The sequence below is a fragment of the Myotis myotis genome, unplaced genomic scaffold (genome assembly GCF_014108235.1).
Source record: "Myotis myotis isolate mMyoMyo1 unplaced genomic scaffold, mMyoMyo1.p scaffold_m19_p_1, whole genome shotgun sequence".
Taxonomy (NCBI): Eukaryota; Metazoa; Chordata; class Mammalia; order Chiroptera; family Vespertilionidae; genus Myotis; species Myotis myotis.
The window spans coordinates 216,051,707-216,068,637 of record NW_023416313.1 but is presented as its reverse complement, the minus strand read 5'-3'; the positions used below and the strand labels follow the sequence as shown (position 1 = coordinate 216,068,637).

Sequence of the window (16,931 nt, the reverse complement as noted above, 5' to 3'; positions counted from 1 at the left end):
TAAGTGTCACCCTGGTTGCCGGGAAGGAGTTTGTAATCAGTGTGAGAGGATGCAGTCTCATGGGAAGAAATGACACAGGGAGGACACCCGTTGTTTGAGTTTTTCACGTGGCCACTTCCTCATCTGTGAAATGGGTATAATCATGCACATCATAGACTTGTGAAGACTGTGTCACATATTGTACGTGAAGCACTAACGCAGTACCTGGCACGCACTAAATGCTGCTAAATGACATTTTAAAATGTCAGCCCCACACAAGGCAGCAAGTGGTAGAAGCTGAACACAGGTGACAGCTTTTCAGAGGCAGGAGCGGTCACTGCAGGCCAGCAGGACCCGGAGGCCTCCTGCAGGAGGAGAGACGCTCTGGACTTCTGACGGCCACGGTGAGAAGTGGACCGTCTGACACAGCCACCCACTGTTCACACTGTATCGTGACTGACAGTGGCTGGCCCGGAGGCCTGGCCCTGGGTGGGCGACCCTCCGACCAGCAGTGCGCTGGCCTCTTGAGTGCTGCCAGCCGTCTGACCTGGTGTTCCGTGCAATGCTGAACAAAGACCCAGCTCCAGACACACTAAGAGCTTTGTGACGGGGGTGACACAGTCCCCAAGTTCCCCGGGGAACTCGAATACTGCCAGGTTCGCCTAATTAATCCTCTAAACGCCCCCGTGGGCCGGGAAAGATGCTGTCACTCTTGACAGGGCATGCTGGCCGTTTACTGGGCACAGTCCTTTCAGGCTCTCAGGGGGTCCTCTCAGGGGGTCCTGAGAGCGCCCGGCCTGTGTCTGCATCCTCCTGAGTCATGGGGTGTGCTGGGGTCTGTGCCACATAGCTGCCCTCCTCTCTCTTGGGTGCTCACTGAGCCACTGCACGTGCCTTGGCTTATGGGAGGGGTGTGTATGTGTGTGTGTGTGTGTGTGTGTGTGTGTGTGTATGTGTGTGTATTATTTCGGGCCAAGAATGATATTCTGCAAAGCTTCCTCTGGCAGTTTCCAGCTGCCTGATTGACGTGGGGCCCGGTGCAGCGTAGCCAGAAGTTGGTTTGCTAGTTGGGGTTGGGGGATGGCTCTAGGGCTGCTTAGCAGCAAGAGCTCAGGTCTTAGTGTTGCCTCTGAGACGGCCTGGTGGTAGCAGACTGTCTACAGGTGGCACTGCCAGCTTAGTCTTGTGACGGCCATGCAACAGGAGCGAGGAGGACAGGAAACTTGGTCCCGGAGTCTGGCCTGGTGATATGTAGTTAGCAGTGGGTCCCCAGCCCTGGATGAGGACCTGGCTCCTGGGACCCACTGGCTGGCTCGGGGGAGACCCGGCCCTGGCTAGTTTCTGACTCTGTAGGCACATGTGGAGTCACAGGTGTACAGGGACAGGGAAGGGTCACCTTTGCCTAGAGGGAGTGGCTGCAGCTGTGGAGGCCCCAGGCCTCCAGAGCCTGGGCTGGCCAGGTGAGAGGCTGCTGAACCACCCGCTTGGGCCCAACTCCCACGCTGTACTGGCTGTGTGACCTTGTACACATTCTTAATGCCTCTGTGCCTCAGTTTCCCCACCTATCAGGCTCTCATTGGACTGTCATGAGGATTACATGAGATAGTATATGTTCAGTGCTTTATACAGAACTGGCACGCAGTGAGCCCGATGGAAATGTTAGCGTGGAAGGTAAGCGTTTGGTGCGGGAGCCACTAGAATTGACTTATAATGGCAGGAAATTGCCCCTCTAGTTCACAGAAATTCCCAAAGATGGGCCAGTTCTCTCACGAGTTCAAGAGGCTCTTGGCCGAGCTGTGTCAGAATATTTGGCTTTTCCTTTCTTCATCGGGTCCTTGAGAATTTTTCAGGGGAGATTGCCAACGAGGATTGGAGGGACGTTAGTGTACAAAGCCTCTGAATCAGAAGGCGTGAACCTCTGGCCCGCAGGCCCCGGGCGGGCTGTGCTGAGTCAGTTCAGTGTTTCCAATGCTTTCGAGTTAGTTGCCGGCATTTCCAAATCAGGAATACTTAACAATCTGGCTTTCCATCTTCTTGGAAAGAAGGGAAGAGCTGTCCCCTCATTCTCCCAGAGCGAGACCAGGCTGGAGCCAAGCGCAGCTGCCCCTTGGCTGGGCGTGCGCCCCACCTGCCCCCCTCCCCTGGGCGGCCCGCATAGTGGTAGGCGGCGGAGTTGACCTGCACAGGTTCATAGGTCACCTAGACTTTTGCATGGTCTCCTGAGGTGAGACTCTACCAGGGCTTCCAGCCAGAGCCCGGAAAGTCAGTGAACACCCACATCTAACTCCTCCTTCCAGCCGTGGCCGGGAGCTCTTCCCCTGGCCCGGTAACGTTAGCGTGGTTTCCTGGGAATTGGAAGCCAGCGTCATTCAGTTATGGAGGACCTCATGTTAGGGCTTTACTGTCTCGTTAATCCTCCCAAACCCTAATTTACAGACAAAGGAAAGGAGACTGGGCGAGGTTTCTGGGAATGATGGCAGGGCCTGCTCTGTGCCAGGTGCTGTGCCCTTTGTTTTGGGTACCAGCCAATTTCCACAGCCACCCTGTGAGGTAGGCACTGTTGTTTTTTCCATTCTGCAGATGAGAACACTGAGTGCGGGGCGGTTAGATAGCTGCCGAGGGGGCTGCAGCCGGGAGGTGATGGAGGCAGGACCCGGCCTGGGCGGTTCCAGGGCCCAGGCTCCTACCGAGTGGCACACGGGGCTCAGTGTGAAGAGTGGTCGGCTCCAGAGCCCATGTTCTGACCTCTCTGCGCTGTTGGTCTATGGACCAGAGCTCGCTGGGGCCGGGTCAGGTTTCCTCGGGGAGAAAGCAATCAGGCCACTCGAGAACGTCCTGGGTTTGCCTACCTCCTCTCCTCAGCCCCATCCTGACTCGCTCCTTGCCCTCGCCCAGGTTTCTTCCTATAAGTTCTGTCCCTCAGGCTCACGAGTCCTATCTTCAGAGTCAACCTGCTCAGTATTGTCCCAGCACAGTGGATTAGAATCACCTGAAAATCGTCCTAGGATTAGTTGTACCATTGCCAGATGCCCCTGCTAGTGAGGAGTTCCTCTAAGGCAGTGGTTCTCAACCTTCCTAATGCCGCGACCCTTTCATACAGTTCCTCATGGTGTGGTGACCCCCAACCATAAAATTATTTTCGTTGCCACTTCCTAACTGTAATTTTGCTACTGTTATGAATCATCATGTAAATATGCAGGATGCAGGATGCATTTTCATTGTTACAAATGGAGCATAATTAAAGCATAGTGATTAATCACAAAAACAATATGTAATTATATATGTGTTTTCTGATGGTCTTAGGCAACCCCTGTGAAAGGGTCGTTTGACCCCCAAAGGGGTGGCGACCCACAGGTTGAGAACCGCTGCTCTACGGGAAGAATTCTGTTTTGTTTGTTTGTGCTTCTCAGAACTTAGCACAGTGTCTGGCACATAGTTGGTGCTCAATTATTGAATGAAATGTATGAAACTTCCCTTCCTTGGATTTCTACCAAGATGCCTGTCATGTAATTCAGGTGATTCTGGGTGTCTGCTTCTAGCCTGTCATGGTCAGATGTGTGGGTTTTGTTGTGGGTTGTTTGTTTGTTTTTGCATGTAGATAGCATACTGAGCATATTTAGATGATTCAGAGTCATTTCTGCTAATTATGGGAATACCTGTGAGATCATACTGACATCCCACCATAACCGCACCTGACATGGGTGTCTTTCCTGAAGGTGGTACATTCCAGTTCATTTCCATTATCAGGGAGCTCCTAAGTGGACCTCAGTTCTCCCCACCCGATCGCCCCCCACTCCTTCCTCCTATCTCTTCAACCTAAGTAGAGAAACAGAGAATGGGAATAGAAGAAGTGGAGAAACTCTAGCTTCTGGTAGTCCTGGGGTAGCCAAGTGAGTAGAGGTCTGTGCTCTGGGGGCAGATTGAGATAGCCATTGGCATCTCCAGGGCCCCGAGTGGCACAGATGTTTTTTCCCCAAATGGGAGGCATGGTTTGGGACCAGTGGACACATGGCCACTCTCTTCTGGAACTTAGCCCTCCTGGACACGGGGTGACTTTCTGCAGCTCGGACAGCGGGAGCTGAAGTGGCTTGCCTTCCTAGAGATGGCCTTTGTAAATGTCTTGGTATGTACCTGTTGTGATAAAGAGGCCAAAATGCATTGGCTCTCATATCCCTCTTCTGCTGGGGACACAGCCCACAGCTGTGTGATTGAAGCTGGGTTGCTGGAATGTTGCAGCTCTTGGAAAGGAAAAGGGAGGTGTCCAGGGGGAGCGGAAGTAACACACATAAGTTCTGCTGACAGTTCATTGGCGAGAAGTTACTGTAGGACCACAGCCACCAGGAACCCCTGTTGACATGTTCGTGTATTCCTCTATACTTACCATATGTGTGAATTTTTAAAAATAAAAATAAGATTACATCGCATCTCCTGCTTTGCGACCTGCTTTTCCCACTTCACTGCAGTCATGAACACTTCCCGTGACAAACGGTCCATTTGTGCATCATTTCAGCAGCTGTACAGCATTTCATTGTATGGGGAAGCTAAAATACATTGACCTCAAAAGCCTCTATTTTGGGACATGTCAGTTGTTTTCAGCTTTTCACTGTTACATGTAAGTGAGGCTGTGACGGATGCCCTCCCAGCTGGGCTTTGTGCTTGTTCTCCGTGGCTTCCCTAGGAGGGCTCACCAGAGGTGGAGTTTCTGGGTCAAAAGGGAGGTATTTCCAGACTGGCCTGCAGACCGGCTGTGCCTGTGTGCTTTCCTGCGCAGCGTGTGGGACGGGCCGCCTCTCATTCTGGCCAACACTGAATAGAATCTCTTTGATCTGAAAGGGAACATTTATTCTTTCGTTTTTCTGTTGTTGAGTATAGGCTATTTGAAAAATAAAGAAAAACATAAAGCAGAAAATAAAGTTTGTCACCATACAGCCATTTGAGCTAATCACTTTTAGAACATATATATTTTTATATAAATACCTATGTATCTTTAAACTATATATATCTTTAAATATATAAACTGTATAAATATGTAGATATACATACATTATTTTATGCCCAGAGTTATTCTATATATATTTATATTCTACTTTTTCACTCTATGTATATATGTGTATAATTATTTTCCATGTCATTAAATATTTTTGAAAAAACTTTTTGATATCTTTTTAAAAAAAATCCATTGATTTTTAGAGAGAGTGGAAGAGAGAGGGAAAGACAGAGAAGTATTGATGTGAGAGAAACACATTGATTGGTTGCCTCCTGCATGGGCCTTGGGGTTTGGGGCTTGGGATGGGGAGGAGCCTGCAACCAAGGTACATGCCCTTGACCAGAATCAAACCTGGGACCCTTTGGTCTGCAGGCCAACACTCTATTCACTGAGTCAAACCGGTTAGGGCTTGAAAACACTTTTTAATGGCTGCACAGTGGGTTGCCTTATGGATATTTTGAACCAGTTGCCTGTGGAACATCTGTGTTGTTTCAGTTTTTCATATTACCAATATGCTCTATAGCTTTTTTTAAAAAACAGCTTTATTGAGATATCGTTTACATACCATAAAATACAACCATTTACAGTGTACAGTTCAGTGATTTTTTAATATTCAGAGTTGCGCAGCCATCACCAAAATTAATTCTAGAGCATCTTCATCACCCCAGAACGAACCCTGTATTCATTAACAGTCACTTCCCATTACCTGATGAATGCTCCCCAACCCTAGTCCATCACTAATCTACTTTCTGTCTCTATAGATCTGCCTATTCTAGACGTGTTATATAAATGGTATCATAAAATATGTAATATTTTGTCTGGCTTCTATCACTTAGCATAGTATTTTCAGGTTTCTCACATGTTATAGCTGGTATCATTCTTTTTTTATTAAGTTCAGTTTATCTATTTTTTCAATTATTGCTTTTGTGCTTTTGATATGGTATCTAAGAAACCATCGCCTAATCAAGGTGTGTTTTTTTTGGTTGTTTCTTTTTTTAATTTATTTATTTTAGTTTTATAGTTTTAATGCTTACATTTAGGTCTATAGTCTATTTCAAGTTAATTTTTTGTATATAGTGTGAGGTAGGGGTCTAACTTCATTCTTTTGCATGTGGACATTCAGCTATCCCAGCACCATTTGTTGAAAAGACTATTTTTATTTTTCCCCATTGAATTGTCTTGACATCTTTGTTGACATCAATTGAACATGAATGTAAGAGTTTATTTCTGGACTCTCAATTCTATTTCATTGGTCTCTCTATATATATCTCCTTATGCTAATACCACACTGTCTTTTATTATTATAGCTTTGTAGTAACTTTTGAGATTGGGAAGTGTGAGTCCTCCAACTTTTTTTTTTTTTTAAATATTGTTTTGGCTTTTATGTGTCCCTTACATTTCCACTAGAATCAAATGGCCAATTACTGCAAAAATAAGCTTGCTGGGAATTTGATAAGGATTGTGGTAAATCTGTAGATCAATTTGGAGAGTGTTGCTATCTAAACAATATTAGGTCTTCCAATCCATGAACATGGGATGTCTTCTTTCGTTTCTTTAAAAGTGTTGTGTAGTTTTCAGTGTATAAGACTTACATTCCTGTTGTTAAATTTATTCCTAAGTATTTATTCTTTTTTATGTTATCATAGTAAAATCATTTTTAATTGATTTTTAATTGTTGACTGCTAGTATATAGAAAATACAACTGATTTTTGTGTATTGATCTTTCATCCTATAACCTTGCTGGACTCATTTTTTAGCTCCAATAATTTTTATAGAATCTTTAGGGTTTTCTATATATATAAGATCATGTCATCTGTAAATAGGATAGTTTTCCTTCTTCCTTTCCAGTCTGGATGCCTTTTATTATTATTTTTGTTGCCTAATTGCGTGGGTAAAACCTCCAATACAATATTGAATAGAGGTGACCAGAGCAGAGGTCTTTGTCTTGGGGTGAAAGCTTTCAGTCTTTCACTAGGAAGTACCATGTTAGCTGTGGGTTTTTCATAAATGGCCTTTATCAAAGCCAGTTCACCTTTACTAGTTTTTTTGAGTGTTTTTTTTTTATCATGAAAGAGTGTTAAATTTTGTTAAATGCCTTTTCTAAGATAATTATGCATTTTGTGCTTTATTTTTTAAATATGGTTTATTACATTAATTGATTTTCATATGTTAAGCCAATCTTGCATTCCTGGGATAGATCCCACTTGGTCACGGTACATAATTCTTTTTGTATGTTGCTGGGTGTGGTATGCTAATGTTTTGTTGAAGATTTTTACATCTGTATTCATTATGGATATTTTGGTTTATTTTTCTTGTGATGCCTTTGTCTGAGTATCAAGGTAATACTGGCATCACAGAGTGAACTGTGACACGCTCCCCCCTCTTCTACTTTTTGGAAGAGTGTATGAGGGATTGGGGCTAATTCTTGTTTAAACATTTGGTAGGATTCACCAGTAAACCATCGGAGCCTGGGCTTTACTCTGTAGGAAGTTTTTTTTTATTACTAATTCAATCTCTTGTTACTCTATTTCTTTCATAGAGTTTAATACCCTTTCCTTGTTCTCCACTTTCTTCTGTATGACATCTTTTCATTAAAGCCCTGAGCCTCCCAGTCATGGCAAATAGTTCTGGTCAGAAAGGATGTAGGCTGAGTCCTCTTGAGGAAGAGTCTATTTTCTTCTACAGTGATACCTGGAGTAGCAGCTCATCCCATGTTATAAAGTACGCTCAGTATCGTCCAGGGAAACAGCATTTTCTGTATTTGCAATTGATCGACAAAGTCAGCCTGATGGGTGAGTCCTATTTTTTCTGCAGGAAACTACCAGCCACTGCCAGGTTTTAGGCAGGAGGACCAAATTAAGCTTATAAGTGGGAAGATCTTTCTGGTACAGAGCGGAGAATAGATTAGAAGGAATTAAAGATCATGGTGAAGGTGAGCTGGCTTTGAGCCCTTCTCCTCTGCTGTTCTGCATTTCAGGGGATCTGACTTGTACAGGCCGTTTCGGAGGTGCCCAAGCCAGTTCATTTCTGCCTGGTTTGGCCACTGGAGGCACTGGCAGGACATCAGGGCAAGAGGAGAGGGAATCCAGGGTGTTTCTCTTTCTTTGCCTCAGGCAGCACCTTGACAGCAATTGGGTGTCTTCAGTTGCTCCAGCTTCTGTCAGACAAACCCTTCCTCTGTAGTTTTGACCCCCATTAGGGAGCTTCTGCTGGGTCCTATTTCCCACCCAATAGCCCCAACTTCTGGGCTCTTGTAACTCTGCCTCCTCCCTTTGTCCTAGGGATGTGAGTGGCCTCCTGCTGTTGCAAAATTCTGGGATGCAATGCCATCCTTTTTGGCTTCTCATCTATTTCACCCCTCTGCAGACAACTCCATCCATTGTCTCCTTTTTGTGACAGAACTAGATTGATTGCTTTGTCCCAGCTGGGCCCTGACAGATCCTGCAGAAACCTGGGTTGCAGTAGGCCATTGAGACAGTGTGTGTGTTGGAGAGTTGGTGTGGGAAGGTGGTTGAGGGAGGAATCGAGATGACTGTGAGAGTTTTAGTTTAGCTCGCCGGGCAGGTAATGATGTAGCTAAAACAGGCAAGGAGCGCTGGAGGAGATGCTGGGCTGGCGCTGAAGGTGAGGATACCTCTGTGACCACAAGAGGGCGCGTCCAGGGAGACATTCGAATTCTGGGGCTGCTGCTCAGCGCCAGGGTCTCCAGGCTATTTACTGTGGGTTTTGTTGTTTGTTTCAGGATTAAGGAAGTGACTGTGTATAGATTTGCTTACACCTCGGGAGTGGCTGAAGCTCACCCAGGACCACAGAGAGTGAGGAAGGCAAGAACTGAGGCCCCTCTCATCTGCCAGGCCGATGAAGGGGAGGGGGTGCAGATGACACAGAGCCTTCCCCGGGGCCCAGGGCCTGAGACACATGAGCACGTGAACATTGTGGCAGGTTTAGATTCTTAAGTAGGTTGTAGTTAAATGTGGTGAAGGCAGTAAGTAGACAGTGGCTTAGGGCCAGAACTAGTTGGACTGGTCTGAGGTTCACACACCAGGGAAAAGTCCACACTGAGGTAATCAAGAGTGGACCCCACCCCACACCCTCCCAGAAGTCATCTTTCTCTCAGTGTTGAAGCTCGGGCTCCTGATGAGTCCTCCTGCTCACCATTCAGGTCTCAGCACGGCTGCGCGTCTGTCCAGCGTTCGGAGGCTGTGCCCTGCTCTGTGCCACCCACACTCTGCTCCAGGCTGCCTGCGGCCTGCCCGCCCACCTCCCTGCCCTCACCGCTGCCAGGCTCATTCCCACCTCTGCCCGTCTTCTTCTCCAGCGTGGAGCCCTCTCTTTTTCCCTGTGAGGAGGGCACACTCAGTGATACCTTAGTGACAACCTCTCCACCTCCGCTGTCCACGCCTATCTCTCCTTCCTCTGAGCCACTTCTATTCTAGTTGGTACCATCCAATGTGCTGCTCAGTTTTTGTTGAATTATTTTGCATCTGCCACTTGCCTCTCTCAAACTAGATCATGTAATGGATTCATTAAACCATTAAATACGGGAGTGCCTGCTCTGGGCCGGACTCTGGGCTGTGTCTCATCTAAGCTGTTTGCTTAGATGCCCGCCACACAGGGTGCTTGTGCGGGATGGTTCTGTCGACATTCCCCCCCCACCCCCCGGCATCTAGGGGCAGACAATCCAAGATAAACTGTATCTGAGTAACATACAAGTTACTTACGCCCAAGGGCAGTGTTTTCAGTGTATTCGGAAATCCTCTCCATTTTAGATGGAACGGGATTGTGTTTGGGGCCTGATATAAAAGAACTAATCTTGTCTGTAACTCCTCCCTCCCACACTCAGCTTCAGGTTGGACCATCCCAATCTGTGGACGGTGTTTCAGCTTGTTTGGCTCTGAAGAGCCCATCTCCTGTGGCTCATTTTCGTTGAAAGCCTGTGACCCCTGGGGCCTCTTTAATGTAGTTTTCTCCCCTGCATGGTGTGCTCGCTGCTGTATTGTTCACTCTTAGGATTCGGATCCTTACTGCTAGGTTCTCCACCTAGACTCATACAAAGCTGGCCAAGGTATTAAAAAAGGCACCTAGTTAGTCCAGGCTCCTGTTTGATATTTCAAAACCAGGACTCGTGACTCCTACTACAGTGCTTGACTGCCACCACCCGTGACTTAGCTTCCATCATTTTCAAGTCATGTCTGGTGCTCATTTTCTCCCCCAAATGTTCCTGATGCTTCGGGAATGAAAAACGTATCCACATTTGGAAAGCTCAGAGCTCTGGGGGTGGGAGCAGAGCACAGACTGTTCTGTGCAGAAGGAGGGCGTCAGAGCTGGCTCTCTTGGCTGTCCCCCAGCCACACTGGGGCTGGGCTGCAGCTGGGCCTCCAGGGCCTTGCTTGACCCGTGAGCCAGGCGGACCCGGGCACACTGCAGCCTCCCAGCACAGGGAGAACTCAGGTTCTTGAGCTCCTACCAGGTACTAGGTTCTGGAATAATAGTAAATGATTAATAATTAAAATGTCTTAAAAAATTCCTTGTAAACACCCTCTAAGCATTTGCCCCTTAACATCCTTAACCCTGACAACAACTATGAGAGGGAAAGGGGTAGGGTCCCCATTTCAGAGGAGGAGCGAAGGGTGGACCCCCTGTTTTAGCCCCGGCTTTTTCTCCTTGCTGTCAAGTGCTTGCTTCCTAGATTGAGGCTGGCGTGTCATTTCTGTAGAAACGCCCCGGTGCAGAGACTGCTGAAGCTGACCGAAAGAGGCCGAGTCGCCCTGGGGTGCTGCCAGGTGCCCTGGTTTGTGTCCAGTGGCTCCCAGAACCAGCGTGCACCTCGCAGGAGGTCTTGGAAACGCCTTCTCCCTTGACAGCACTCGGGCTTCTTACTTAAACTGCGGGGTTCAAAACCCGGAATCCCACGGAAGGCTCTGAGCAAGTCCTATGCCAGAAGCCCTGTAGGCCATGCCACCTGCGACTTGCTGCTGCTCGCCGCCCTCCGAGGTCATCCCCGCTGTGCCGGCCACGGCCGCCAGGGGGCGCGGGAGCCGCGTCCTCGCCCGGCGTTCGCGCTTGCGCAGAGCCGCGCCTGCTTCCCGCACGGTCCCTCCAGCGCCCGGCGCCGCCTCCCGGCCACTCGCCACTCGCAGGCCCTCACATTGGCGAGGTCAGGGGCCGGCGAAGCAGGGTGCATTGCCAGCCTTCCTTATTAACCTCGGGTCAGGGAGGCCCCGAGGGAGCGCAGGCCGTGTCCAGAAAGCGGTGCCTCCAGCGGGCGGCTGCACACAGGCCCGGCCGGCGCGCACGGGGCTCGGGGAGCCCTGCTGATGGGCGAGTTATTGTCCGCGAGGACGTCCACGGAGGGTTCCGGGAGGGTTTCCTGGTAGATGAACGTTCAGCTCTTGAAGGGACAGAGCCTAATTCTGACCTGTCTGAATGGGATATTTGCTAATGGCCATGACCTTCTAGGGGTCCTGACAAGGACAGACATGTAACCACCGGCAGTGCTTCCTCCCTGGCAGATCCCCCCCCCCCCCCCCCCCCTCGTCTGTTGGGGGCCGTGGCCCAGCTCTGCGGGCTTGCCTGGTAGCTAGCTCATCCCGCAGGGCTCCAGGTCAGGGCTCAAGGTCGTCTCTGCGGTAGCCCCTGTATGATGGGCACATCATGAACCCCTCATAGCTTGGATCTCCTCCTTGCTGAGTGAGAGGAAGGGGAAGAGAGGGGATCCCGGTTTTTCCTTGAGAAGCTGCTTTTCTTTCTTTTTTTGAAACCTTGAGATCCTTTCAGGTGCAGTGAAAAAGTAATTTTATTGGAAAGCCCATGAGTGGAGGGAGTGGGGTAGAAGTGGGGCCCCGAGTCCCCGCTGAGTGCTTTTGCCTGTGTGCAAGACCCAGAAACTGGGGGGAGGGGCGTGAGAGTGGGCGGAGCTGCGCTGTGCAGCCTGGTGCCCCTCAGTGTCTCCACTGGCGACCTCCCAGGCCCCTTCCCGTCTGGATGTAAGGACGCTGCAGTGGTGGGAGGGGGGAGCTGTATTGCATGTAGCCACTCATCTCAGGTTGCTAGGCAGAGCTTCCTGTTTATATTTAGATGGTGTCAGAAGAGCAACAAGCCCTTTTACTGCCATTGACCCATATTCCCGGTTAATGCTGGTGGTGTTGGTAGACTTCTCATTGGTCCTCTCTTGGGAGCAAGCAGAGACGCAGAGCCCAAGGAAAGCTTGGGGCTGGAGCCTTGGTGCAGGCCCACGGTTCTTAGCTCTGGGACACACATCCGTCTCAGTGATGTACCTCTTACGTTGTGTTGAAAACCCCTGCTTGCTCCATTCCACCAGAGGTGGCGCTTCTGGAGGGAAAAGACCACGCCCCGCTCCGTGAGCCCCAGCTTGCCGCCCTGCACACAGTTGGTGCTCAGTGAGAATTTGCTGAGTGAAGAAAGGACACCTTTCCCCTGGCAGCTCTCATTCCTGGCTGCAGTTGGCACATCCAGGGGCTACACTTTGCACTGCAGGGATCCCCCTGGTGATAAGCCCACCTTTTTAAGGAAAGAAACTAGAATCGAGACCGAGCGTGCGTGGCATCACGTATTATTTAAGGTTGAGGGTCTGTGCTGCAGTGTTAACTGGGCTTCATTCCGAGGGGTGGGCTGTGGTTCTATTTTCTTCTCCTTTCTCTTCGGTATTTCTCAGATCCCCCTCAAAGAAACCGAGGATTGGAATCGCCCCCAGGAAAGGGGTTTGTTAGTAGTTGTACTTTCTGTTTATCAAGTGCATAGTTATTATATGCCAGGCACTGGGCTACACCTCATAAAGTCAATGGGAGCAGATGCTGTTATTCCCGTTTGCTTGCCGAGGAAACAGGCCAGGAGATGCTGAGGAGCTTGCTAGGTCGTAGAGCTAGTGATTGGAGAAGCCAGGGTCTGACTCCAGGTCTGCCTGCTCAAAGGACCATGTATTTTCACTTCTTAATATTTTACCCAGCAGTTTGGGAGTTAGAGAATAGATGTGATTTTTAACACAAAGATTAAAAATAATAAAACACAGGATTACCATGTGGCCTACCGATTCCATTCTAGGTATGTATCCAAGAGAATTGAAAATATACATCCACACAAAAACTAGTACATGAATATTCATAGCAACATTCTTCATAATATTCTAAAAGTTTAAACAACCCACATGTTTATCAGTCGATGAGCAGATAAATAAAACATATTGTATTCATACAGTGGAATATCCAGCAATAAAAAGGAATGGACTACTTGAAACTAGATAGAGGTGGAGGTTCACAATATTATGAATGTAATAAATGCCACTGACTTGTTCACTTTAAAGTGGTTACTTTTATGTTATGTGAATCTCACCTCAATTTTTTTTAAAATATATTTTATTGAGTTTTTACAGAGAGAAAAGGAGAGAGAGAGTTAGAAACATCGATGAGAGAGAAACATCGACCAGCTGCCTTCTGCACACTCCCCCCCACTGGGGATGTGCCCGCAACCAAGGTACATGCCCTTGACCGGAATCGAACCTGGGACCTTTCAGTCCGCAGGCCGACGCTCTATCCACTGAGCCAAACCGGTTTCGGCTCACCTCAATTTTTAAAAACAGAATGAAGTTCTGGTACTGGCTACAAGTATGAACCCTAAAGACATGCTGAGTGAAAGAAGCCAGATACAGATAGTCACATATTGTATGATTCGCTTTGTAGGAAATAATCGGAATAGGTGCTTCCACAAAGAAAGTAGATTAGTGGTTGCTAGGATCTGGGAGGAGGGTGGAGTGGGAGCAGCTACTAATGGCTATGGGGTTTCTTTTTGAGATGATGACAATATTCTGGAATTAGCTAGTGATGATGGTCCCACAATTATGTGACTACTAGAGGCCCGGTGCACGAAATTTGTGCCCTCTCACAGTGCAGGAACTCCGCAATCGATTGCCCCAAAGAGGTAGGCCCTGCCCACCCATCCGGGGCTCCTCGATGGATTGCCCTACAGAGGTCGGCCAGAGCCAGTCCCGTCCCCGTGGTGCGCGCAGCCATCTTGTGACGGTGTGAGGGCATCATGGCATGACGGCATGAGGACCACCTAGGCTTTTATTAGTAAGATACTAAAACCGCTGAATTGTATACTTCTAAAGGGTGAATTTTGTGGTATGTGAGTAATATCTCAATAATCTGTTATTAAAATGTATATAAAATAACATAACAAATGAATAAAATGCTCCCACGTGGAGACCTTCCAGCCTACTGTTACCTAAAGATAATACTGATGCAAAGAATAATCATGGCGTTTTACATAGAAAGTCCGCTGTGGACTAGGAGCCAGGGAACTGGCTGCAGGGCCCACGCTAAGCCACTGCTTAGCACTGCTCTGCATGTAAAGACGGACAGATAAATCGGCGGTATGGGAGAGTGCAATGTGAGGGCTAAGAGCAAGAACCTGGGAGTCAGAGTGTCTGGCTGGAGTCCTAGCTCTGCCATTCACCAGTTGTGTAATCTCGGGTGAGTCAGTGAACAGCTCCGAGTCCTGTTCCCTCGTCTGGAGCACGGGATGACGGTAAATCCCCTCGCGCTGCGGAGGTCAGAAGAACCATGTCACACTCTGAGCACAGTGTCTGGCGGGGAGCTAGCACTCACCGCGTGTGGTCATGGCTGTGACGTGGCTACTCAGTAGACGCTGAAAGAGCAGACGTTCAGATTGCAAACGCTCGCTTAGCATTTCAGGTCGAGTGAGCATCTCGTTTGCTCCCAGAACTGTGGAAGGGACGTGGAAAGTTCATGCGCTCTAGCAGGTGGATGTCTAATGCAGCGCCTGGCATGCTCTTCTTTCACGAGTGGCATGTGTGTGAGTGTACGTGTGTGTGTGTACACATGTGCACAAGACAACAATGTCTGAAAATGCCCAGAAAGGGCCAACCATGGCTCCCAGCCCAGCGACCCCCAGAGCTCACAGAGGCTCTGGAGTGACAGGGACTTCACAGGAGGTCTAGGGCAGCTGCCGCCCCTGCTGCCCCAGCCTGTGGTGGGTTCCATCCGCTGTCTCCGCTCCACGCCCTGGACAGGGCCTGTCCTCTCAGGGAGTGAGGTACACCTGACACCTGTGGGAGTGTGGCCTTTCTGGAGGTGAGAACACGGGACCCGCAGTCCGGGCTGCCTTGGCCAGGACTGTGCTCTGAGGATCTGGAATCCTTTCCTGAGTTTCTTTTCAGCCTTGGAAATTGAGATCCCTGGAAATTGTCCCAATGCCTTTGAAGCCCATACCACGGGGCTCGGTTATTAGAGACGTGGTGTTATAATAAAGTTTTTCTGGTACTTCCAGTAACAGATTCCCCCGGGGGTCATGTTACAGCAAAGCAGCAGGGTGTACCTGTCCCAGGCTTGGCTTCCAGAGATGCGATTAAGAGAAATGCGGACAGTGCCTCATGTTGTGGTACATAGTTCACATAATTATGTTTTATGGCCTTTCATTGTGTTGCATAACTTCACAAGAAATTAATTCCCTGTTCATTTTAATGCGATTAAAAAAATCAAAATATTTGTTTTGACTGTTAATCTTGTAGAGTTATACGGCTACGATGGTATCGCTGGAGTTCACCCCTTCCTACCGCAGATGGCGTGGGAGGCCCGCATCCAGGGAGTTGCCTGGGGTGATGCAGCTCTTAGTGGAAGAACAGCACCACTGCCCTGGGGCCCTGGACTTTGATTTCTGTGCCTGTGCAATTGGAAACTCATTTTTATTGTCATTGCTGTTATCAGGCACTGAATATGCTGTCAGCGGCTCAGTGGACGCAGGATGTTGTGAGCAGGGTTTTGTAGTCAGATAGACCAGGGGTCAAAACCTGGCGTTATCATTTACTAGCTGTGGAGCCCTAAGTTCAAGCTTATCTATAAGGCGCTGTTAGCACCTCCTTGCAGAGCGGCTGTGGGGATTATGGATGGTGATGTCACACCCGGCATCGTGCTGGGTGCCGAGTAGGGCCTGGACGAATGGACCGTTCATGCTACTGGAACTGTTCGGTCCTACAGACCCAGGTCGGGCCCCAGCTGAGGGATCCTGAAGGAATTTGGGTGTTAACCCCTGAGTGATCACTGATGTCTTGGCCGGAGATTGCCGCTCTCCACTTCCTCAGCCAAAGCCCCGACGGGTAGTCGCTGGGGAGATAAAATGGAGCTCCTTTCACAGGGGATGGAGCTCGGTGTGGAGGGAAGCAGAGATGGAGGCCCGTTTGCTGAGTTCCGTTCTGTAAGTCACACCGGACATAGAACACTTGAGGCCGGGCACACTTGAACTTTTATTTTATTTATTTATTTATTTATTTAATCCTCACCTGAGGATATTTTCCCATTGATTTTTAGAGTGGAAAGGAAGGGGAGAGACAGAGAGAGAAAAACATCGATGTGAGAGAGACACATCAGTGGGTTGTCTCCAGCATGCGCCCCGGCCAGGGCCAGAGATTGAGCCTGCAACCCAGGTACATGCCCTTGACCAGAATCGTACCTGGCCAGTAGAGTCCACAGGCCGACTCTATTCACTGAGCCGAACCGGCTAGGGCACACTTGAACTTTTAAACTGGCCGGGGTCCTCAGCCCGCTCCTCAGCTGCCTGGTGCCCCTCCCAACGGTGACACCCCACCCGTCTGCTGGCGTCTGTACAGACACTCCACTTTGCATCCGACTCAGCAGACCTGTCTCCTGCTAGAATGCTACCCAGGGCAGGGTACATTTGCCCTGGCTCCCGCTCCCTTATAATGTCCAGAGCTGGTCCCTGCTCAGACCTTAGGCAAGTCACCTAACTCTCTGGGACTTTCTTTTTCCACAACATTGGAAGGAGATAGTGCCTGTGAAACAGGACCAAACAGGCTAATGCACCCAAAAGAACTTCAGAAGCCATCGGGTGTGGCCGGAATGATTTGCTTATGGTTAGTTTTTTAACACGTCTTACCCTTCACAGAAAGCACCTTTCAGAAGTCAGTCTATCT

General features: G+C 49.0%; 1 protein-coding gene across 7 annotated transcripts in view; it reads left to right on the top strand.

The window, feature by feature from the left end:
- The window catches only part of TTC7B (tetratricopeptide repeat domain 7B), a 188,684-nt gene that overhangs the window by 21,427 nt on the left and 150,326 nt on the right, over positions 1 to 16,931 (top strand). The gene's annotated exons all lie outside the window — the stretch shown is intronic.